Here is a 24,705-nt window from a genome sequence, read left to right on the forward strand (position 1 = left end):
AAGTATTCATTTCCGATCCTTCCGCGTTTAATTCGGGAATTTCCCGAGCACTTCTTTTACGGCGTATACACCAAAACTTCCACTAGTATGGAAATTTGAAATAGTAAACGTTACATAGTCTTCGGAACACCGTGCATTAAGCTTCTTAAATTTGACAAGAATTTTTACACTATTGCTGGTGTTGATTCTACAGAATGCTTATTTGAAGAGTAGCAAAAATGACTGAACTAAACAGTTATTGGTGAAAAACCAAATTTTAGTTGAAGAAACTTATGTTTTACATCAAAGGTAAGAAATAATACTAATAGTTTTACTAATGTATTTACATATGTACTATTAGTACCGGCACCTATGACCTTAAACCCGTCAAACGTATGAGTGATAATGTCCCTGGGTGTCGCCAAGTTGATAGGCACAATGTTCACGGAAAATATTTTCTAAAGTACAAAATTGCTTATTTTACTTCAAATAGGCTATAAGCATAATCCATACATTAATTTGTTCTATAACTATATTAAGCTAAGTTTTTTTTTTTAAATTCATTTAGTGCATTCAGAATTGTATAAAGGTCTTATGTTGAATGTTGTTGTATACCTTAACGTGAAAGCATCTAATTCGCCCAAGGAAAGTCTAAAATCTGATAAAAATCACTTATAATGTGAACACCTTAGTTGTACCAATAATATACTAACAAATAGGTCAAAAACCCAGGTGGGTTTTAAAGTGGGTTTTTTCAGGTGGGTCCACTTGGGCAAACCCTGCTATATACGCTAACAATTGTAATGTGATATACCGGAAATTTATTTAATTGATATATTCTTTATTTGATATCGTGAAAATTTTTCGTCCCATGATTATTCCGATTAGGCTAAAGGAGACGATGATGAGAAATGACCGAAAGGGTGAAATGAAGACAGTGGGAGGAAACAGGAAAACCCCGAGAAAATCCACGCAGACAGTGTTTGTTCACCACAAAGTTCATATAGCGTTAGCTGGGATCGAACCTAGGACCCTATGCACCAGAGGTGAACGCTATATCACTGAGCCACCGCAACCCTTTATATAGTAGAGCAGCCTTTCCCAACCTTTTCCACACTGCGGCCTACTTTAGAGTCTACAATGCATGTGAAGGACTCCTTGCAATAATATGCGGTTAGTGTTTATATTTTTTCCCATGTTATTGCATATATGGGTGTGTTTGTTTTTCTTTGCAGTGGTATAATCATGTTAGAGTTGTATGATGCCAATCGCGTAATCAGGTGGTCCTTGGTTTCAAATCTCAGGCCGGATATCTTGACTAAGATGTTACAAATAAATCCAGTACGTAAACAACACAAAACCACAATAGCCTACCCATGCAGTATAGAAAAACGTATTTTTTTCTGGAAGAATGTAAAATGTATTAACTTCAACAAATTAACCTGACACTAAGTGTATGACTCACCGAGATACACAACTTCATTAATGTGATGAGTGGTGTTATCTTTCAGTCACTAACTTGGAAATGTCAGGATCAAAAAAAGAAACTTTTAAGTGACGATCCGCCTCAACATCAAGTCTAATCCGGGGGTCGCGGTGGCTCAGTGGTAGAGCGTTCATCTCCGGCGCTTGGGGTCCCTGGTTCGAACCCAGCTCGCACCGTGTGAATGGTGTATTTCTCATCACTGTGTATGTGTGTGCCTTTCTCAGATTGGCTTGCGGACTCCGGGTTGGGAAAGGCTGTCTTAGAGCTTATATGTATATGTACGAAGATTTACACTATAAGCACTGGTGTCACTTCTCCCCTTAGAATTTGTGCAGTATTGTCTTGTTTTTAAAAGAAAGGCATTGTCTAAAATTGTAACAAATTACTAATAAATTGTAACTAATAACTCACACCACGGGTGCATATGACTTTTTTTTTATCGTGTGCAGAGTAAGAATTAAATGAAAACTTAGCTGCTAGTAGCCGAATTTCGGTTAAAACTACGCTAGAAATCGTGTAGCCAAATAGTAACCGAGCAGTACGCAGTGAAAGTACAGTTCACCTCTGGTGCTTGGGGTCCCGGGTTCAAATCCTGCTCCCGACAAGTGAACTTTGTAGTGGACAAACACGTGTGCGTGGGTTTTCTCGGGGTTCTCCCGTTTCCTCCCACTTTCTTCATTCCACCATTTCATTCATTTCTCAATCACCGTCTCCTTTAGCCTAACCGGCATAATCGTGGGACGTAAAACTTAAATATTTCATTTTTTCAGTGAAAGCATTTTGCCTTTTCCTGGATTACTATAATACGGAAGGTATAACGTAGTTTGCTTCCCGCGAAAAGATGTAGTGACGTTTATGCGGAGTTGCCAGCTCGGTTACTCATGGGAAGCATGGCTGAGTGCGGTGAATTGTGGCTGGTGATTGGCTATCCTTTTACCACACCCTCAGTGACGAGCATGTCCAAGTGCGGGAAGTCAATGACGTTATACCTTCTGGACTTTAGTTACCAAGAAAAAGAGCAAAAGGTGTTAACCAACTTACCTGGTTACATTAAGCAAGAGGAATAACAATTGTACGGTTTTGCGGTAACCATAACCGTCTCTTCTTTGTAATTGCTCATTGCACTTAATTATTGCCGGGCACTTGAGCTGTCCGGACAATTAGCTATTTTAACCCCCCTTTTTTGGTTACAGGACTCGGTTATTCAGGATAATTAGCACGTTTCAATTGATCTTTCTTTTCGAGTATCGAAATTCTTATATAATATTAAGTTAGCTGCAGTATGGGATATTTCGAAGTAAATTTATCTCTTCACAGTATGAAACATTCTCAGATACGCTGGTTGTCATTGTCATGTATGCAATGCACTAATCGAGTAAAGCAGTGTCTACTAATTACGGCTCTCAATTAATTTAATCGTTTTGGTTGGTGTAATCATAAATATATTCATCTTTAATAACTAGTTGCTATATAGATGTATATAAGCGAATTTTAAAGGGAAATTTAGACATAGTAACTCCCACAGGATATTTTACAGGGGGAGGGGGCAAAAGGACCGTCATACGAGGAAAGTCACGAATACAGATACCTAGAACCATATAATATTTAATGTAAAAAACAATTATTTACATTCACTGCTAACTACACGAACTGTTGTGTGTGAATAAGAAAATTTAAAATTTTGTTATGTATTTTGAAAATCCATGGGGAAAGCAACTGTTCCCTGCAGCGGGCGGCTATGGTTATAGAATGCAGTTTTTATTGATCTTTCATAAGTTCGAATCCTCATTTAGTAGAGCGAGGAATCGAGAATAAGATAGTGCTATTATAAAGAAAAGAATATTTTTTTTTATATTTTAGGGATTTTTTTGTATCCGTAACAGCCCAAAAAAACTGTACCATCCTCTCAGCCCCCCCCCCCTTCCCCAAATGTACCATCACCATGTCAGATATTGTTGAATTTTTTTTATAGCAACTAGGCTTGTTTTTAAATGACCCGTATATTTTGTTTTGTCGGAAAAAAATTTTCCACCAAGAAATGGGCCATCAAAGATGGGGAGTACAATTTATGAATTTTAGAAAACATGGAAAATGGTCAACTTCGCAGCCCCATTCAGCTATGGAGACAGATAGTTATAATTCTTATTGTGGTATGTACTCCCATGCGCAAAAAATATTGCGCGTATACTGTAACTCACGATTTTTCGCAATTATTCCATTTTCCTTTTGTTTATGGGTAAAATTCAGTTATTAGTATGTGGAGATAATAGAAAGCAATCCATCTAAGGAGATATTTCCAAAAAATATAATAAAATAATAAAAATATAAGCAAAAAACAAAATTATGTTCGGTTTTGTGTATACTGGCAATAATGTTTTCGAGGGATTTTTTGCAGTAGCACAGCACGATTGCAGAGGGAATAACTTTAGTTGAATCAAGGAACTGGAAAGTGGACTAATATATTGCATTTATTGGCTTAAATCTAGGGTGTAAATTGTCTACCAAATATAAATTAGCTTCTGTAACCAAGATGTTATACGGAAGTATAGAAACAAAGAGAAAAACTGTTGTCTTAAGTTTGGAAGTGACATGCTCTATAGTCATGAGCATTTATTTGTTAAGAAAAAGACAGGCAACAAAAGGTAGTCTGTGTGGTCAAGTGGGTAGAGTGGCGGACTAGTAATTCTTATATTGTTTTGACACCAGATCGAATCCCATGCGATCCCATCCAATTTTTTCTTTAAAAAACATTGTAGAAAGTGTATAATTTTTATGTTAATAAGAACCGACACAATATAATAATGAAATAACTTTTTGTTTTTTCTGATGACGTATTTATTTAGAATTAGTGTATGCTGTTGTATAGCTTCTTTTATCATCCTCTTTTCTTGAAAAAAAAATTGTCTCCAATAAAGTATGAAAAATATATATAGACAGAAACAGACATCTTAGTATCAAACGTGATTAATCGTGATGAATTAAACAAGTTTCCCGTTGTTAAAAAAGAAAACTATAGAAAATTATTGAATTTGGTCTTTAGGTTTTTAGCATGCTATATATATTCTTTATAAGACTATACTTTATAAGGGAAGATGTGCGATCATACCCACAAATTTAGCTAGTGAGTGAAAGATGTTTTCGGCACAAATATTTTACAGGTTTAGGTGCATGAAACACCAATACGCCATGGTCTCGACCTTCGTTTATTCCAGATTATTATATCTTGGCAGGAAAAAAGCAGCATCAATTGGCAAGAAGAACTGCAAGTTGTGGTCTGTTTTCGATGCTCCGGACTCGATCGCCTAGCGCCCGTCTATACCATGACTCATACGTCTATCATTCAGTGCAGGCACGTATCCAGCTTTTCTTTTCGGAGGGGGCCCAACACGAATTCTCGTAAACATGTAATTCTAATGTTTCAAAAATATCAATAATAATAATAATAATAACAATGCAACAGTTCTGTATTTCTCTTAAACGTTTCTTACTTTTCATTTATGAACCGGTCAAACTGCATTGTAACACAAACGAAATCAAAAAATATTTTCTAGAGACATGTAAGGAAAACTGTCTGCTACGTATATCACATAAAAAAAATAGCAAATGGCTATGAGTGTATCGTTCTAATACAGTAATGTTATAAACAAAACGGAAACGAAATTATAATCCCATTTAAAAGTGTGCTCCCATTTAAAAATGGCATTACGGTATATTCTTACAAGTAACACTCCGATTTTGATAAAATTTGGCAGGTAGATACTACACATAAAATAAACGAATACATGTTTCTTTTTTTTCTGTGGAAAAACGATTTTAGGGGGCAAAAGCCCCCACCCAAAATTTTGAAAATTGACGCCCGAAAGGCAAAAACAAGTGGACCAAAGTGAACGAAATTGTGCACAGATATGGCAGACGTAAAATGAAGGAATACGTGTTTTGTATTTTCCTGGAGAAAACGGTTAGGTGGGGCACAGACTCCTCCAAACCTTTGATCACGAAATATCAAAAGTGCTAGTAACAATATGTCAGATGTGTGTAAAGGACGAAGAATTCCAACGACACTTTGTGTATATACGATACGCAAAAACTAAACGAATACCTGTTTTTTTTTTTACTTTCTGGCGAAAAAATGGCTTTTGGGGGCAAAAGCCCCCATCCAAAATTTTGAATGTTGATGCCCGAAAGGCAAGAAGAAGTGAATCTAAATGAAAGAAATTGTGCCCAAATATTGTAGACGTAAAATGAGGGAATACGGGTTTTGTATTTTCCTGGAAAAAAGAAAAGAAAAACGTTTGGGTGGGACACAGAGCCCTCCAAAACTTTGATCGTGAAATATCAAAAGTGCTAATAACAGTATGTCAGAAGTGCTTAAAGGACATGAAGAATTGGAACGACACATTGTGTAGGGACAATACACAAAAAACAAACAAATACGTTTTTTTTTCTGCGAAAAAATGGTTTTAGGGGGAAGAATTCCCCACCCAAAATTTTGAAATTTGAGGCCAAAAAGGCAACAAGAAGTGCACCGAATTGGATGAAATCGTGCACACATGTTCTAGACGTAAATTGAGGTAATTGTGTTTCGTATTTTTCGGAAAAAAAAAACGGTTGAGTGGGGCACGGATCTTCTTAGCTGGTTATTACAAAATATCAAAAGTGCAAATAAGTATACGTCAGAAGTTCCTAAAGAGTATGGAGAATTGCAACGAAACTTCGTATAGGGACAATTTGCAAAACAATAAATGAAATGTGTTTTAATTTGTACGGAAAAACAGTGTTGGAGCCTAGAGCCACTCCGAAAAAAAAAAATATTACCGTAAAAGTGCAGGAAGGAGTGGACCGAAACAAATGAAATTGTGTGTAGATATTGTATAGACTGTATGTAAAATAAGGACTTTCGTGTTTTTAAGATGTCCCTATCAATTTTGGCACATCAACAGCAAACAGGAAATTAATCGGCACGTGTTTTTGTTTATGCGGAAAATCATTGTAAGGGTTAAATTTGCCTCGTGAAATACTATAAAATACGCTATACTGTTTGTGATTGTTGTTGATCTGCCAAATTTGAATAAATCTGATGGAGACACTTGTGAAACAGGAGAGGCTTTATTTATCATATCCAATATCTATAGACAATTTCATTGGCTTCGGTCCACTCCTTCCGACACTCAACACCACGGTCCACTCAACAGTATTTTTCTTTTGAGGAAAATACGAAACACGTATTCCCTCATCTTACCTCTACAACATTTGTGAACAATTTCATTCAGTTCGGTCGATTTCTTCTTCCCTTTCGGGCGTCAAATTTCAAAATTCTGGGTAGGACCTTTTGCCCCCTAAGACCGTTTTTTTCACAGGAAATAAAAAAGCCGTATTTGTTTATTTTTTGCTTATTGTCCTAACACAAAGTTTTGTTCCAATTCTTCATGTAAATTTGGGTACTTCTGACACTGTTATTAGCACTTTTGTTATTTCATGATGAAAGGTTTGGAGGAGTCTGTGCCCCACCTAACCGTTTTTTCCAGGAAAATACGAAACCCGTATTCCCTCATTTTTCGTCTAAAATATCTATGCACAATTTCATTCACTTCGGTTCACTTTTTCTTACCTTTTAGGTGTCAACTTTCAAAATTTTTGGTGGGGGCTTTTTCCCCTAGAACCGTTTTTCCGCAGAAAATAAACAAAAACCGTATTCGTTAATTTTTTGCGTATTGTTCATACACAAAGTGTCGTTGCAATTCTTCATGTCCTTTACACACATCTTACATGTTACTAGCACTTTTGATATTTCATGATCAAAGGTTTGGAGGTGTCTGTGCCCCACCTAACCGTTTTTTCCAGGAAAATACAAAATACGTATTCCCTAATTTTACGTCTGCAATATCTGTGCACAATTTCGTTCACTTTGGTCCACTTGTTTTTGCCTTTCGGGCGTCAACTTTCAAAATTTTGGGTGAGGGCTTTTGCCCCCTAAAACCGTTTTTCCGCAAAAAAATAAAAAAGCACTTATTTGTTTACTTTATGTGTAGTATCTACCTGCCAAATTTTATCAAAATCGGAGTGTTACACTGGGGAAGTGTTACTTGTTAGAATTATAACAACAACGCATTGCCCACAGTTTGAACACTGACTCAAAGTAATCTGATATAAAAGAACCTCAAAAGGAAAAAAGCAGGTTTATTAAAAAGTGTTTGAGGTTTGGAAAGGGACAGCTTCCAGGACCTCACGCTGGATACGTCCCTGAGTCAATGCATTATATTTGTTTCTTGCAAAACATGATTATTAGATGAGTAATATGTAAAATTATATCATAGTTTGACTTTTAATAGGTCTTTCCTTAACACACCCATATTATCCGGCATTCTGCCTGTCTGTTTTATGTCGGATAAACGAAAGTCTACTGTATTTCCAAAGATAGCATATACACAGGGGCTAGCGGTCTGCACGGGCCGGAATTTTTAGAACGGACCCTGCCCGTCCCCTTTAATTTATAATCTATAGGCATTAGCGGATTAAGGGCGGAGCCAATGGAGCCCAGGCTTCGGGACCCCAAGCTCAGGGGGCACTTTAAAATCCCTCTGTTTAACAGTAAAATATAGTAATCAACTTATATTATAGGCTCCAGACCGATGATAATTTTTTTCCGCTCGTTACGCTCGCGGTATCGCTAGATTTAAGTCTTTCCATCAGCAGCATTTAACTGTTAATAATGAATGCAATTATTTAATTGTTAATAATGGATTTAACTAAACTAATTATTGTAAACTTGGAGCACATTCAAATATTACAGCATAGTTCTCGGTAGTTCCATAAACCTATGAGGCTGTGGAAGGCAGCAAAGAAAATTTATGCACTGGAACTATTCTTAACATAGGGCCCCCTTAAAATAGTCGGCTCTAGGTCCCCAAAAGCCTTAATCCGCCCATGTCTATAAGCAATATTTCACGAAAAGCATGTATTTTTTAACAAATGTGTTTGTCATCAAGTTTTCATAAAGTAGTCCCTTTCTCCTTTAAGCAATTTCAGAGGCCACGGTGTTTCAGTGGTAGAGAGTTCTCCTCTTGTGCATGGAGTCCTTGGTTCGATCTATGCTCGCGCCAAGTGAACCTTGTGCTGGACACTGTGTGCGTGAGTTTTCTCGGGCTTCTCCCGTTTTATCCCACTTTCTTCATTCGACCATTTCATTCATTTCTTATCATCACTGTCTCCTTTAGCCTAGCCGGCATAACGTGGGACGTAAAACTTAAAGGTTTCATTTCAAATCATTTCAATCAAAAAACAGTTGTAGGAAGTATGTAATTTCGAATAAAACAAACTACTATATACAATTCTGAGTATATTATTCTTTTATGAAATTCTCGCGAACCTTGTTTCTAATTCGAAGGGTAAGAAGACTAAATTCACTCTCTTATTGTTATAGATCCATTTCAATTGAAGCAGTTGGAATAGTTGGAAAAAATTAAAAAGCCATACCCTATATTCCAGTGTGGCACAATTGGTATAACGCGGCACACTGGTGTGTCTAGCAAAGTGAACAGTGTGACGCAAACTGTTTCCTATTATTTGCAAGAATATTTGTCGAGTTTCTGTTATTTATTATTATTATTATTATTATTATTATTATTATTATTATTATTATTATTATTATTATTATTATTATTATTATTATTATTATTATTATTATCAACGATTCTTCCATGGACAGCTGTCTGTATACGGTTAAGCAACCACAAGTATCACATTGAGGGATAATGCAAAAGTCTATTTGCTTGTATATTCTATCGGGAATAACTGCATCCGTCTAGAAAGCTAGGACTAACAACAAAGGGATCCGATGTTCTGACCGCACACCGCCCCAAATCGTGAGTGCTACAAGTTCTCTTCTACGCCTTACCACAATAAGGGCTGTTGCGTTAAGGGAGAGAGAGAAACATCTTAATTCCATTGCAGTTATATGCTTATTAAATGTTAACTTATGTTTATAAATTATGTAAATGATCGTATCGTTTTCTGTTTCTTATTATTATTATTATTATTATTATTATTATTATTATTATTATTTTATTATTATTATTATTATTATTATACATTTCTTAATAGGTTGATTGCCACGTGTATGGAATTCCATACACACGGCTCTCCTGTGCAGCAGAACGTGATGATTTTCCATACGCAAACAATGTAGATATTCCAAGTTTGTTGTGTTCGTTTTATAGGTGTGTATGTAATTAGATACATATGGCGTAGAAATCAAAATTTAATATCCATGCCACGTATATGCAAAACCATACACAAAGAAATTTATGAACAAAGACATTGAGTTTCAGTTTATCGTCTCGTTCAGCAACGAAGCTATATGAGACTTCGGCCTACTGATTAACGTGGACTCTAAACCACGTGAGCTCTTGCCGGGAATCGAAGCCGTGTCTTCCACGCCAAAGGCGCATGCGCTAACCGCATATCCACTAAGGAGCTCATGTACAGAGATATTTATGGGCTAAAACAAAGGCGAAAACAAAGATGTGTGATGTGATTTTGAGTTTATCGTCCCTTTCAGCAGCGAGGCTATATGAGACGTGGACCTACTGATTAAAGTGGAATCTGAACCACCTGAGCTCCCGCCGGCCGAAAACACAGAATGTTCATTTCAATGCAAACCTATGTAGGCCTACGGACTTCAATATTCGCCCTCAAACGAAAGTGAAGACTATCCATGATTCGCAGTATTAAACTCTCTCTCACCTCTGTATTCTCCTAACATGTCTCCCAGCGATTACAACATTTTTTGGCGTCTCAATCACTTCTTATGTTAGTAGGATAGCTTTACCTAGAGGCCACTGATTAACCTGGCATTGTATTTTTCACTTTTTTACCTTTGGAATTGACGATCATCGTATGGACATTTCAGTCGCACCTACCTAATATTAACAATTTTTCTACGATAATTTCGTAACATTGTATTATTTCTTTGTTGATTAGCTTGGTTAGGCTTATTTAAACACTTTTTTTCTTTGCACCAACGTGTAACATCTCTTGGACGAAAATACACTAGCTCTCACTGGAAATCAAATCCAGAACCAATGCACTTGAACCATTTGACCACAACAAGGCACATTTAAAAAGAGGTTTCGATTTTGTTCGGAAAATTGTGATTAGGTGCAACATTAAAAATACATTTAAGAAAGGGTACGGAGCAAACGCACTGTACTTTCTCGCTTGAATTTCTTACACTGACTCGTGTTAGGCTGCAACTATTATTGAAACATTTATTTGGGAAATTGCGAATAAAATAATATTTTGGAAAACTTTGCTAGAAGAAACTTAAGGCCCAAAAGTAAAGTACCCATTGGTCATATTTTGGTTAGAAATAACTTGATCCATATATTAGAATTATTAAGGATATAATTGTATGCGAACTATAAGCAAAAGCGTCTGAGTAATTTCTGAGAAAATCATGAAAAAAGTCACCCCAAGAATAAATTATCCTTTGTGGATCTTTTCAGGACAAACAAGCTATGCTATATTGTTAGTGTTTTCATAAAACATTTATTTATGAAATACGAACACAATCGCCTGAGTCGTTCTTGAGAAAATCGCAGGGTAAAACTTACTGTCAAAAGTATTATACCACTTCTAGATTTTCCGGATGAGGGAATTATACCATATAGCTAGGTTATTTATGTAACATGTATTTATAAAATATGAACAACAAACATCTCCTGAGTTGTTTTTAGGAAGGTCATCGGGAAAAGCTTACCCCCAAAGGTAAACTCTTCTATCTGTAATTTTGACAGTATATCGAGTAATTTTTAAGCAAATCGTCGGGAAAAATTTCACTCTCAAAGTAAACTCTCTCTTTTGGATTTTTCTTTTCGGAACAAGCGAGTTATGCATATTGTAAGAGTGTTACAGACAATATTTTTACTGAAATTAGAAGAAATTTGTCTCAGTTCTTACTGAGAAAATTGTCAAAAAAAAAAATCAACCCTTGAGAAAACCACTTCTTCTGTATGTTAACGGAATAAACGATTTATGCTGTATCTTAGTTTATTAATGAAACATTTCTTTACGAAATATGAACAAAATTGCCTGAGGCATTAATGGGAAAACCATCGGGGGAAAGCTCACCCTAAGAGTAAACTACTCCTTCGAACGAGTTGTCATATTGTTAGGTTATTAATAATACGTTTATTTATGAAATGTGGTTGAGAAAATTGTGGAAAAAGAACGCATACCATACAGTAAATTACACCATATATATTTTCTCAGAAAAAATATTCATACACGGTGGATATTTGTTAATAAAATATATATTTATAAAAAGTAAATAAAATCGTCACAGCTTTTTTTTCTTGAGAAAATTGAATTATTTTAAATTTTAATCCTTCAGTAAATTACCCTTACTTTTAGGTGTCGAAGGATATAAAATTCGAAAGATAGTATGTTATTAAAACGTTATGTCTAGAATGCAGTCCAGATACGTTGAACAGTATGGCCTCTATTTGAGTGCATGTAAAAACGTGACGAACCGAGAGACGAATAGATGGACAGACATCGCAAAATCATTTTTTCGATATGTAGGAGCATTGTAGCTTGAATTCATTGAAATCTGGTATTCGGTTTTTATAACTATCACCACACTTTCTTCTTTCGTCGCTCGACTGTGAAAACGAATAGGCCTATACCGACATGTAAGGTGATAATTTGTAATCCCAAAAATTTAATTTGTTATGTTTAATGTGTTGTCACGCTAGAAAAAAAAAGCTTATGCATGTTACATCATTTTATTATCAGTTTTTCACGCTACTGTATAATTCGGTATGATTATAATTAATATCCATGGCATCTTTTGGAAGCATTCGTGTTCCTCACAAATAGAGCTGTTAATTTAGTTTTGTTTAAAGAAAGCATCCTTTATTTCCTTACATAGACTTATGATTGCATTTGTTGCACTTGTGGATATGAAACAAAAGGAGAGAGAGAGAGAGAGAGTCAATACTCTAAAAAGAAACACACACACTGAAACACTAGAACAGTAATTTAACATCAGCTTTTTTTTCTTCATGACAACGAGCTATCGCTGTGACTGTGTTCGTCACGCTGTGTGTAAGGCAGCAGGTCGCGCATGTTTTTTTTTTTTTTACTGTTCCTGACTCACAGACACTCGCAGTGAGTTGAAGTTACTTCTGCTGACGGAGAGGGAATGATTAAGCATATCATAACATAAACTGAAAACAATCGCTATTAGTAATAATACACTAATTCTAAATAAATACGTCATCAGAAAAAACAAAAAGTTATTTCATTATTATATTGTGTCGGTTCTTATTAACATAAAAATTATACACTTTCTACAATGTTTTTTAAAGAAAAAATTGGATGGGATCGCATGGGATTCGATCTGGTGTCAAAACAATATAAGAATTACTAGTCCGCCACTCTACCCACTTGACCACACAGACTACCTTTTGTTGCCTGTCTTTTTCTTAACAAATAAATGCTCATGGCTATAGAGCATGTCACTTCCAAACTTAAGACAACAGTTTTTCTCTTTGTTTCTATACTTCCGTATAACATCTTGGTTACAGAAGCTAATTTATATTTGGTAGACAATTTACACCCTAGATTTAAGCCAATAAATGCAATATATTAGTCCACTTTCCAGTTCCTTGATTCAACTAAAGTTATTCCCTCTGCAATCGTGCTGTGCTACTGCAAAAAATCCCTCGAAAACATTATTGCCAGTATACACAAAACCGAACATAATTTTGTTTTTTGCTTATATTTTTATTATTTTATTATATTTTTTGGAAATATCTCCTTAGATGGATTGCTTTCTATTATCTCCACATACTAATAACTGAATTTTACCCATAAACATAAGGAAAATGGAATAATTGCGAAAAATCGTGAGTTACAGTATACGCGCAATATTTTTTGCGCATGGGAGTACATAGGGATGTAAATAAACTATATTTTATTATAGTATGGTTCGCGCATGCGTATCGTTTTGTACATATGTTAACAAATGAACGTCAGTTTATCTGAAAAGTCGAAGTTTGCGATTTTTTTCGAGCAATTCCGGTTCGAATTTTAAAATTCTGTTTCCACTCGCTTTCCGAAAAAAAAATTGTATCGCTTTTTTGTGCAACCGTTTTGTCGCAAAAAAAAAATCGAGAAATCGTCAAATTTTTAAAAATCGCCCTTTCTTCGAAAACACCATAATTAAAATTCTGAAATTTTGTCAAATGGTTCAACTTTACATGGATAATAAACACACCAAATAGCATTCTCCACCAATGCTTCATGAATTAACTACAGCCTTTTGAAGTTACCGAAGTTTCATTAACTTTCTCTGAAATGGATCTCAATGGATCTCTGAAATGGTAAAATGAACCCCCCCCTTCTCCTTCGTTTTCTTAAACCGATGTAATCAGAGATAAAAATTACGATTACGAAACACACAAATTTTAAACTAACTTATTTAAAATGGTTTTCGAAATCAAAGTTTAACTGATTTTATCACACTGAAGTAATTATTTGCTTGCTTAGTGTCTTCTTCGCTAATAGCATCTAACCGTGCAGATGCTCCAATAGGTGTTGGTGCACTCACAACGCTTAGCACGTTGTCGATAGTCACAAAACACTTATTTTCACTTCTCTTATGCCTTTTTGGGAACCTGTACCCTGTTGAAGGTCTATGTGGAAACATAAAGAACACTTCAACTTCATGTAATTCATGATTTTTTGATAATATTTCTCCTATCCATCACTGGTTATCATGTATGCATGTATGCAATCATTTTTGCAGATTTCGTAAATTTACACTTTGAATTGCAGAAGCTCGATTTTGGGGAAAGCACGAAGTTAGTCCATGGTGACCCGTTACTGCCATAAAAGCCAAAGATGACTTCGTCGAATACCAGTTACCGGTCGCACACTTTCCCATTGTTGTTGTTGTTGTTTTTCTCTTTCTTAAAATTGTCCAATTCGGTTCTTGACAACATTACGAGAATAATACCCTGAGTTTGTACTTGCACTATACTCACGAATTCTTCTGCAGTTTTAATATTGTGAATCTGTTCTTGCCTAAGGTTATGCCGTGTTGCCACATTCTTTATGCCTTTCCCCCACACCCCCAATACCGTCGCAGAGACCCTTGCCATGGCCGGTTTCACTGAAAAGCCACTGCTTTATCGGACCTTTCCGCGTCTCGAACATCTGAAAGCAATTTTTAAAGTGGGATGCAGCATCATTAGAAATCACTGAAACGGTTTGATAAAATTTACACACGTATTCGAACCTTTTTCTAAAACCTATATTTTCGCTTTTCTTCAAGTATTTTTTAGAATCTTATCCATGACTATGAGTACGAGCGGAATCGTGTGTTTTGTCGTCGCCTATTACAGCAAAACTGTCAGTTGTTTCATAATAATATACCACTGCCGTAACGATGGAGATTTGATCGTTTTTCAGTGATTACTCTGAATTTCACTTAGCAGAATAACAGTCCAGTTTTCAACGAAGTCCACATGCAGTAAAATAGAATTTGTAGCAATTAATTCTCTTTGGATTTTCTCGATGTATTCATGATTTAAAATTCTTAGTTTTAACCAGCAACAGAGTGTCACAGTTTTTTTAAAGAATATCATTATTTTCCCATATGGCATATGTAATATTTTCATTTTCATCAGGATCAATAATTAAAGACTCCACACTTACTCCTTCCGCTCCATGACAATCACCATATTATTGAAGAAGATAGCTGTCATTTTATACGAATCATACTACTAATGGAAATAGGTCACTCATGACAGCTTCAATACAGGCTGCTCCTTTGATTTGTTGCAACGCAGTAGCAGCTAACTTAAAATTTGCACAACACACAGACACCTCCCTCGCAGGTTGCGGACTGACCCACTTTGGTCGAATACTATAAAATTTCGAGTGAACCATTCTTATGCTGGAATTGATCTGTTTAAACGGCCCGTAAATTTCTTTGATAGTACGCGTAAGAAATTCTTTCGATTTTTTAACTTTTTGTCTATTTTCGATCACTGTAATGACGTCGCACTTATCGGAATTTTGTCTGGAGCATTCCAGTTCATCATTGAGGTAATAGTTCAGGTTGTTTGTAGATCATCAGGATCTATTGGATGGCCGTTTAGAGTAAACTTAAAATGTGTGTTTCATAATCGTAATTTCCATATCAGATTAGATCGATTTAAGAAGATGGAGTAGTTGGAGGCTCATTTTACCATTTCAGAGAGCCATTTTGATCAAAGTAATAAAAAGCAGCCAGGAAAACTTTTTATTCTTTATTTAATGAATGTGAACCAAAAGCATCATTAAATTGTTTCACTTTCATTGTTTTCAATGCTGCCAACTGTGACATCAAAGTTAACAAATCTTCGCTAACTTCAAAAGGCTATAGTTAATTCATGAAGCAATGGTCGAGAATGCTATTTGGTGTGTTTGTTATTCATGTAAAGTTCAACCATTGACAAAATTTCAGAATTTTAAATTATGCTGTTTTCGAGAAAATGGCACCCAAAATTGGCATTTTTTAAAAATTTGATGATTTCTCAAATTTTTTGCGACAAAACGGTTGCACACAGAAGGGATGCATTTTTTTTTTCGGAAAGCGGGTAACTAGGTCTCACTAATCGTGAAAACAGAATTTTAAAATTCGAATCGGAAGTGCTCGAAAAAATCGCAAACCTCGACTTTTCAGATAAACTGGATTTCATTTGTTAACTTATATACAGAAAGATACAAATACGCAAACCAAACTATAATAAAATATATTTACTTATATCCTTATGTACATACCACAACAAGAATTATAACTCTATCTGTCTCCATAGCTGAATGGTGGTGCTCCGAAATTGACCATTTCCATTTTTTCTAAAATTCATAAATTGTACTCCCCATCTTTGATGGCCCATTACTTGGCGGGAAAAGTTTTTTCGACAAAACAAAACAAAAAATACGAGTCCCTTAAAAACATGTCTAGTTGCTATAAAAAACGTTTCATCAATATCTGAGATGGTGATGGTACATGCTCTACCTGAATTGAAATGGAAGGCACTTTTTTGTTATTCGATATGCCCATTAGACCAGATAGTGGAGACTATTGTATTAATAGAAAGTTGAGACATTATAATAATAAATTTTGATAAAAATAGGCACTAACTATACATTTAAATACGAAGAATGGGCCAAATAAAATTTACTTTAGGCAGCCTGTGATACCCCAAAATAAAATAACTCCTGTTCTTTATAGTATATCTAACGTAAAGGAACGATATTGGTCGATTTGGCGCTTTATTGATGCATTTCGGACGAAAAAAAGCAGGACTTAGTGTACGAGGCAATGCTTCGAGAAAAGATCCGCCCAAGAAAAGAAGAAAATTCCCGGCGGGAGCTCATGTGGCTCGGATTCCACGTTAATCAGTAGGTCCACGTCTCATATAGCCTCGCTGCTGAACGGGACGTTAATCTGAAAATCAACTCAAAAGAAAGAAATATATTCAGGCAGATGAAAGAATTCGCCGTACAGAATTTTGAAACTTTTGAAATTGTAGAATAATGCTGGATTTGCCCCATAATTGATTCTTTTTTTTTTTTTTTTTTTTGGATTTTTAGTTTAGCGTCCCTTTCAGCAGCGAGGCCATATGAGAAAAGAGATTCTCATTACTAGCATATAGCGCTAGCCCACTCGGCCACGAGGACCGACTTGGCCCATAATTCCGTCATGGAATGATAATGTCATGGTAATTGTAACATAAGACAAAATATCTTATTCAATACGTATATTAGATTTCACTGTTTACTTCTGGTTTCACTGTTGTTTCCTTTCCAAGTATCTCTGTTGCAAATACATAGTAATAAGCAGTAATGCAATGTTATGAGTTGCTATGAAGTTATGAATATCCTTTATGTTAGAGATATTATAAAGGTAACTTCGCAGAAGTTTACTTTGGGGTGTTATAGGATGCCTACAGCAAGTTTTATTTTAGCTCATGATAGATTCATGCTGAAAAAGAAATTCTGCAAGTCATTGTCTCCGATTTTCCTGAAATTAGGATATATCATTCTAAAAACAAAATAATTAGACCCATATGTTTTCTTTCTGCATCACAAAAATTTTTCAGAACTAAATTAAGCATTTGTTGCAACTGACTTTCAGTGACTGTTTACCATAGGACATATTGTAACATAACGAAAACTTAAGAGTTTTGAAGATGGCATTTTAAAGAAAATTTAGATCAAATTTCACCTTTCTGATCTTCTTGATTTTAGCTTGTGCAGTTATTTTTTAAGAGTTTTTGTGATATTAGTGCCTATTTTTAAGGCTTTTAGTACATAATCATCTCTGGTTATGAAATACATTATAACCTATTTAGGTATATGGCTTTGCGTCCAAACGTCCTGCTCCGGTATCACAGGGTGGTATAGGAGCAGAGGGCTGGTATTATTAATGACTAGGCTTTAGGATATATATAAGGCGTATAAGCAAGCATAGTGAGAAGGACCACATATACTTCTACCTTATTAATTTATAGGTATCGTTAAAAATGTAAATATTAAGCTACCTTTAATCTGCACTTTTTAAAAAAGTTTATATCTTTATTACTTTATGGCAGGCATATAAATGGCAGTTGGATTAGGGCGCCAAGGTCCAGCGGGCAAGCTCTGTGTCAGTTGTCTACATTATTTATTTACATTAACAAAAATACAATAAATTAAACCTTTTTAAAGTTTTTACCTTTTAACTCTTTTAAAGCGAGCAAATTTTCTTCATCTTTTAAGTCGAAGCAGGAAATATAAACCACCGAACGATTTTTGTGTATGAACTGTGTCAAACTCGTAACCCAGCTGAAGGTGCCATAACGCTGGTACTTTCCTTCCTTCACTCAGTAATACTCATACGTCTACAGCTTCCATTTCCACCCTAAGATAATTTTATTTATTTGTAATATCATTATTTTATGTTTGGATCATAGCTTCGATTGTATATCTACACTACAACTTATTCAGCGTTCCAAATTTGATTGACAGCTACTAAGATATTTAGTATACTACTTCCAAAAGTATAGAAAACAATGTTTTAGTGTTTTGGATAGCCTCTAGTAAGATAAAAAAAATACCCATATATCGCTTCGTTTGACTTAGCCTTGATTCTGAGATGTATTACGTTTTTAAATTTTGCCATACATGCTGCAAATTATAATTCTAAAACAATTGCTTTATTTTAGGAGTGCACTGTGGAGGCTATCAACCGAGATGATTTCAAGGTATACCGCACATAGATACTACATAGACGGTACTAAATTTGACCGTAAGTGTGGATGAATCCCAGGAAAAAGAAGAGTGTTCTGTCCCACCTAGTATTTCGAACTGTCTTCCTATAAGTGATGAACTATCATCAGCCTGCGTGCTATCATCATCATCCGATCATTAGCCTGCGGTTTGCTCACAGCTTCGACCAAAAACGTTTGGCATAGAGACATTTGGTGTGGGGAGCCCAAAATTCATAGTATTAACATAGCAGCAATTTAAAAATCTAGACTGAAGATCTAATTCTTATTGACTGTGATTTTTTTTATTGGCACAGTTCGTTTAGTGTAATGTATATGGTACCCATTTAAGCTAATTTGCATGAATATTGTCCTCAATTTCAATTTATGGCAGTTAAATCACACTTCAAATGCTAAAGTAATGTTAATATACCTACTTGGTATCGTTAAATATATTCTTAGAAAAAGGTAGCAGAGAACTTTCCAAGAAATAGTTTAACTTATATTGTGGGTATGTGTTGAAGGAGAGGGAAACGTAAGTAAACGCATGATTCTGGTGCTTGGTTTTCGGGGATTGGTACTGCCATCTTCTGAACTACAATGCTAGGATGTGGGGACAAGACAAAATGGGTATAAGCTGCAACTCTATTCGAACTGTTCTTACAAAGTAAGTGCTTTTTAAAAATGTTATATAACACTAGTTAATATTACACTAATGAGGTGTATATACATTTCAAACTATTTTAATATACGGTATGCAATTACTAGACTTAAAATTATTATAGACTTTTTGTTTATGTATTCACATTAAGTATGTAGTTTTCAGTATTGTGTACAACAAATTCATACTTGATGTAAAATTAAGAAATTAACCTCAATAAATGCACAGGATGTTATTTTATGTGTTGTCTTTTAAACCTTCGTTCCTTTATTTGGCTTTCGATTTGTTACGCAATCTAAGTAATGTAGGATGTTGGAATTTAGATAATTTTTAAGAATAAACGGTTTAATTTCTCTTATTATATACGATAACTCAAGGGAATAATCGATTGTATATCACATGAAATATTTACATGATATAAAATCAGTTACTTTCTCCATTTATCATATATATATCTAACCACCGGTGAACCCGCCACAAGAACGACATGAACCACTCACATGTTGACACCCGGGGTGTCTTTCTTGTGCTCAGTCATTTATTTTAAGCACTACAATAGCTATTTTAGTGTTGTGTAAAACACAACGAAGAGAACAATGAAGACATCCCACCTGTGAACATCTGAGTGGTCCACGTCGTCCTTATGTTGAGAGACATGGTGCAATAAAATGGTTTCATGGTGATATGATCACGTTTTATAATGACTCCTTAAAAGAAAAGCTCATTATATACACGTGTTTGTAAGTTTCGTATATTTTAATACTTCTGTAAGAAATTGTACTAATGTATTTTTTAGGAGTTCCAGTATAAATAATTTTCTCAAAATGCATGTGATTTGTTCCGATTGTTATTGTTCCTCCATATTTTTCAATGAATATTGTCATAGATATAGAATGTGTTCGGTCCAAGATGATTTAGTTTTTCTCCACTTATACTGTACAGTGTTCCCTGTCTTTGTCGCCTTGTAATATTAAGGGATCCCAGGTAAATGACAGAATATTCGGATAGTATAAGGTAGACACATCAAAAATATTTTTAAATTAGTTTTCTTGGTGTTTTGTAGCAGTAGAAACTTTTAATAAAATATTAAACTAGTTTCAGATATGAATTTGTGCTAAGAAAGAAAATATTTACGATTCATTTTTCAAATAGCAATTTATATGTTTTTGATTTATTATTGTATGTAGTTTCAGAACGTACTTAAAATATTTTTTCTAACATTTCCTTGTTTTCGCAGAGGAATATTTTAAATTCTGAATATTTTTCGTCATTACCACGATAACACGTACATTTTGAAATACATTTCTTTCTTCAACCTGTAAGTTAAAATACTAGAATTTATTTCCACAAATTTATGTGATGCTAGAAGTTTCCGTGTATTCTAAATCGGTTCCAGCATACACAAACTTCTACCACCCCATGAATTTGTATAAATGAAATCCAGATATTTTAACTCACAAGAGTTGGAAAACTGTTCATATGCATTTCCTTCAGTTTTGAAGAAAGAAATGTATTTCAAACTGTAGGTGTTATTGTGGTAATGACGAAAAATATTCAGAAAGAATTTAAAATATTTTTCTCTGAAAACTAGAAAATGTTAGAAAAATATTTTAAGTAAGTTCTGAAACTACATACAACAACAAATCAAAAACATATCAATTGCTATTTGAAAAATGATTCGTAAATATTTTCTTTGTTATTACAAATTCATATCTGAAACTAGTTTAGTATTTGCTAAACATTTTCTACTGTTACAGAACACCAAGGAAATTAATTTGAAAATGTTTTTGATATGTCTACCCTATATTCTTTGAATATTTTCTATCATGTACAGAAAATATTTTCTGTCATGTACAGAAAATATTCTCTAAATATTTTGTCATATACAGAAAATATTCTCTAAATATTTTCTGTGATTTACAGGAAATATTCACTAAATATTTTCTGTGATATACAGGAAATATTTTTTTGTTATGTATGGAAAACATTTTAAAATTATTATTTTACAGATCATTAATCTTTGTTAAAAATGAATTAGAAATCTTCAGAAAATATTTCAACTAATGTACGCAATAAATTTTAAAAATATTTAGAAAACAATTTTCTTCATTCTTGACAAATTATTTTCTGTGTTATTAGTAAATAATTTTAAAATATTCCATGCGAAACATTTTAAAAAACATTCCGTTAACATTGTACAAAATGTTTCAAATACATTTTCAGTAATGTTTGGAAATCGTACGGAAAACATTTTTTGGAAAACTTTTCTAACGGCGTATAAAATATTTCTAAAACGTTTTTGAGTGTGTTACGAGAATATTTTCAGTATTAATTGGAAAATGTTTTCAACAACGTATGGAATATATTTCCTTAAGGGAAGTAGGATACATTTTCTGAAGGAAAATGATGGCACGTTTTAAAAACGTTTTGAAAATATTTCATTGCTGTGTGGGTATCTTCTGGTCTTGTCTTTAGTACGTCTAGTTTCCTAATGCTCTTGGCCATTAGCAATTCTGTAGAATCCTTCTGGTACAATGTTAACAAGCGATACTAGCGGCTCCAGGAAAACGGAGTCAGCGCTTGATGGACCGATACTACTAACTGAAGCCTGGGGAAATGTAATAAAATTGAGGGATTCTTTGTAAATAAATCGTTCAAAAGTATTTTCCTTTAAAAAATTCAACTGTAGTTTAATCCCTAAAATGCTACTTCATAGAGAAATTCCAAAGTTTATCACAGAGCCTCCTGATACAATCTCCTGATCACTAACCATCAGGTAAAATACCGAAATGATACAAGTTGGTCGCGGCAGTAATGTTATTTTGTGTAAAAGTGGTAGTTACTCCCGTGACCAGGTTGTGTCATCCCGTTATCTTATCTGATATTTAGTAATCAGAGAGATATCAGGAATTTATGGAACTGGTCTATAAAGACTACCATTCAGTGAGTTCAGTCACTGAATACCAAATTTTATCGCAGATTTATATATGTTCTTCGTCAAAATATTCTTAACCATTTCCGAGAAAAGTATATTGTAGGAATTATGCAGAACAATAAATCAGTGGTGACGTGAATTTTGAACAAGATATAAGCCTACTAATTAATGCTGTGCATTCATATCCAATCTCAAAACTAACAATATTAATTTAGCATCGACCAGAGGATAGTAGCGTTAAGTTACTTCAACTACGTTTGAATTTATTTCAAGGCTTTGAAACATCCGAGGCTCAGAGAATAGAAATGAGGGAAATGAGTCAATTGGGCCATAAACATTTTGCTAGTGAACTAAGGAAGAATCTTGGTAAGCTCCTAAGTCGAAATATTTGCCCACGAGGATCGATCGCATTATCTTCCGAATCTGTAGTCATTGTTCTACCGCTAAGCTCAAATGCACATGGTTGATCGTACTTTTGTTTTTGTATTCATATGCAGTTTTATTACCTACCTAAGTAAACTACATGCTTTTTTATTAATGTAAACTGTTACAAACTGGTATTGATCAATGCTTCTATGTGTTACAGCTGTCAAGCACACAAGTGAAATTAGTATTTCAACAACTATAAGCTATTTTAACAAGACAAAATAGACGAAGCGCTGTTTTTGAAATTTATAATCTTCCACCTTTTCTGAAATAATGCTGTTCGTTCTACTGTTTAACACAACATAAATTAATTTGCTTTGTCACGTAATAATACTTGTTTATTAAAAGTTTTAGAAAGGTAACGAAAGTGCATAGTTTATACAAGTGTTTAAAGTGTTATATTTAATGTTTTTCTTTGTTGTGAGAGTGAGGAAAATCATTATAATAAATAGAGTAAGTTCAGTTTACTTTTAATGGAGTTTCCACTAGTCTGTTTGTGAAAACCTAACATAGCAGTATGCACATCAGCTTGATTCGAAAGTACAGCTAAAGTTTTGGTAGCTCTGCCTACGTATGTAATAAGCAAATTCCTAAAATAACTAGCATCATGATATAAGTGCAAATTTCAACGAGGCACTTTATTCCCTAAATCAATCAGTCACACATATTTTAAACTCCGTGGTTAAGTAACTACTTATATTAGAATGGAAATCAATTGTATAAATGTGCCCTAGTTGTTTGAGGTAGTAAGTTCTTATATTTTCGCTGTTTTGAACAACAATCATAAACATGAACAACGAAGATGGAAACATTCACCTTGAACACACACACCTATATAATATATATAAAATTTATGTGAATCAAATTTTTCATTCATTGGGAATGGCCCCCTCAAAATTTTCTTGGGCCCTTCGTTGCCTCCCGCCCTGAAAAATATTCTGGCTACGCTACTGGATTATAACACCCTTGCCGCTGATAAGCCTGATTGGAGAAATCGTCTTCTGGCCGCCCTACCTCTATGTTCGGTTCGCGTTCTTTATTTGCCACATGGTGATGCAGTGTGGGTGGACTGCTTCAAACAAAGAGTGTAGTTGATTTTACGCCCGAACAACTCACGCATTAAGAATAAGTGGGTAAGACTACGACTCAACGTACAAAATTTGGGTTAATTGCTTTATCGCCGGACTAATTTTAGGAAATTTACCAGGTCAATTGGAGAATTTGTTTAAGTTTGTGAGGAAGAAAGAGTGAAAGTCAGGTAATGGGAATAGTAAAAGTTAAGAAAGTGGTTGTTTTCGATGTAAGCTTCACTGTATGTGGAGGCGGATATATTTCACGGAGATATATTTCACTTGTTACGATATAGTGGCGCGAAAGGCAGTGAGAAAATGTTGCGTGTATGTCAAGGATGCGTGTATATAACTCGCAATGACATATCATGTGTGAGTTATATAGAACTATTAAAAAATAGGGGCTCAGTAGTAGAGCGTTCACCTTCGATGCTTGAGGTTCCTGGTTCGATCCCACCTCACGCCGTGTGGAGTTTGTGGTGGACAAACACCGTGCTCGTAGGTTTTCTCGTGGTTCTCCCGTTACCTCCACTTTCTTCATTCCACCATTTAATTCGTTTCTCATCATCACTGTCTCTAGCCTAACCGGCATAATCGTGGAACGTAAAACTTAAAGATTTAATTTCATTTTTTACTAAAAAAAATAACGATCTACAGTTAAGAAACTGTCGTATATGATTTTCGTCTTGAAATTGCAGAAGTTTACAAGCCTTAGGTTGGAAGGTAAGTGGTTTCTAACTCAACGGCAATCTATATATTTTATATTTACAACTAAAGCGTTATTAGTATGAAACTATAATAAGTGATATTGAAATATGTATACTACCAAAGCCCACATGTTTTCA

This window comes from Thermobia domestica, chromosome 4 (genome assembly GCF_964235325.1).
Source record: "Thermobia domestica chromosome 4, izTheDome1.hap1.1, whole genome shotgun sequence".
Classification (NCBI taxonomy): Eukaryota; Metazoa; Arthropoda; class Insecta; order Zygentoma; family Lepismatidae; genus Thermobia; species Thermobia domestica.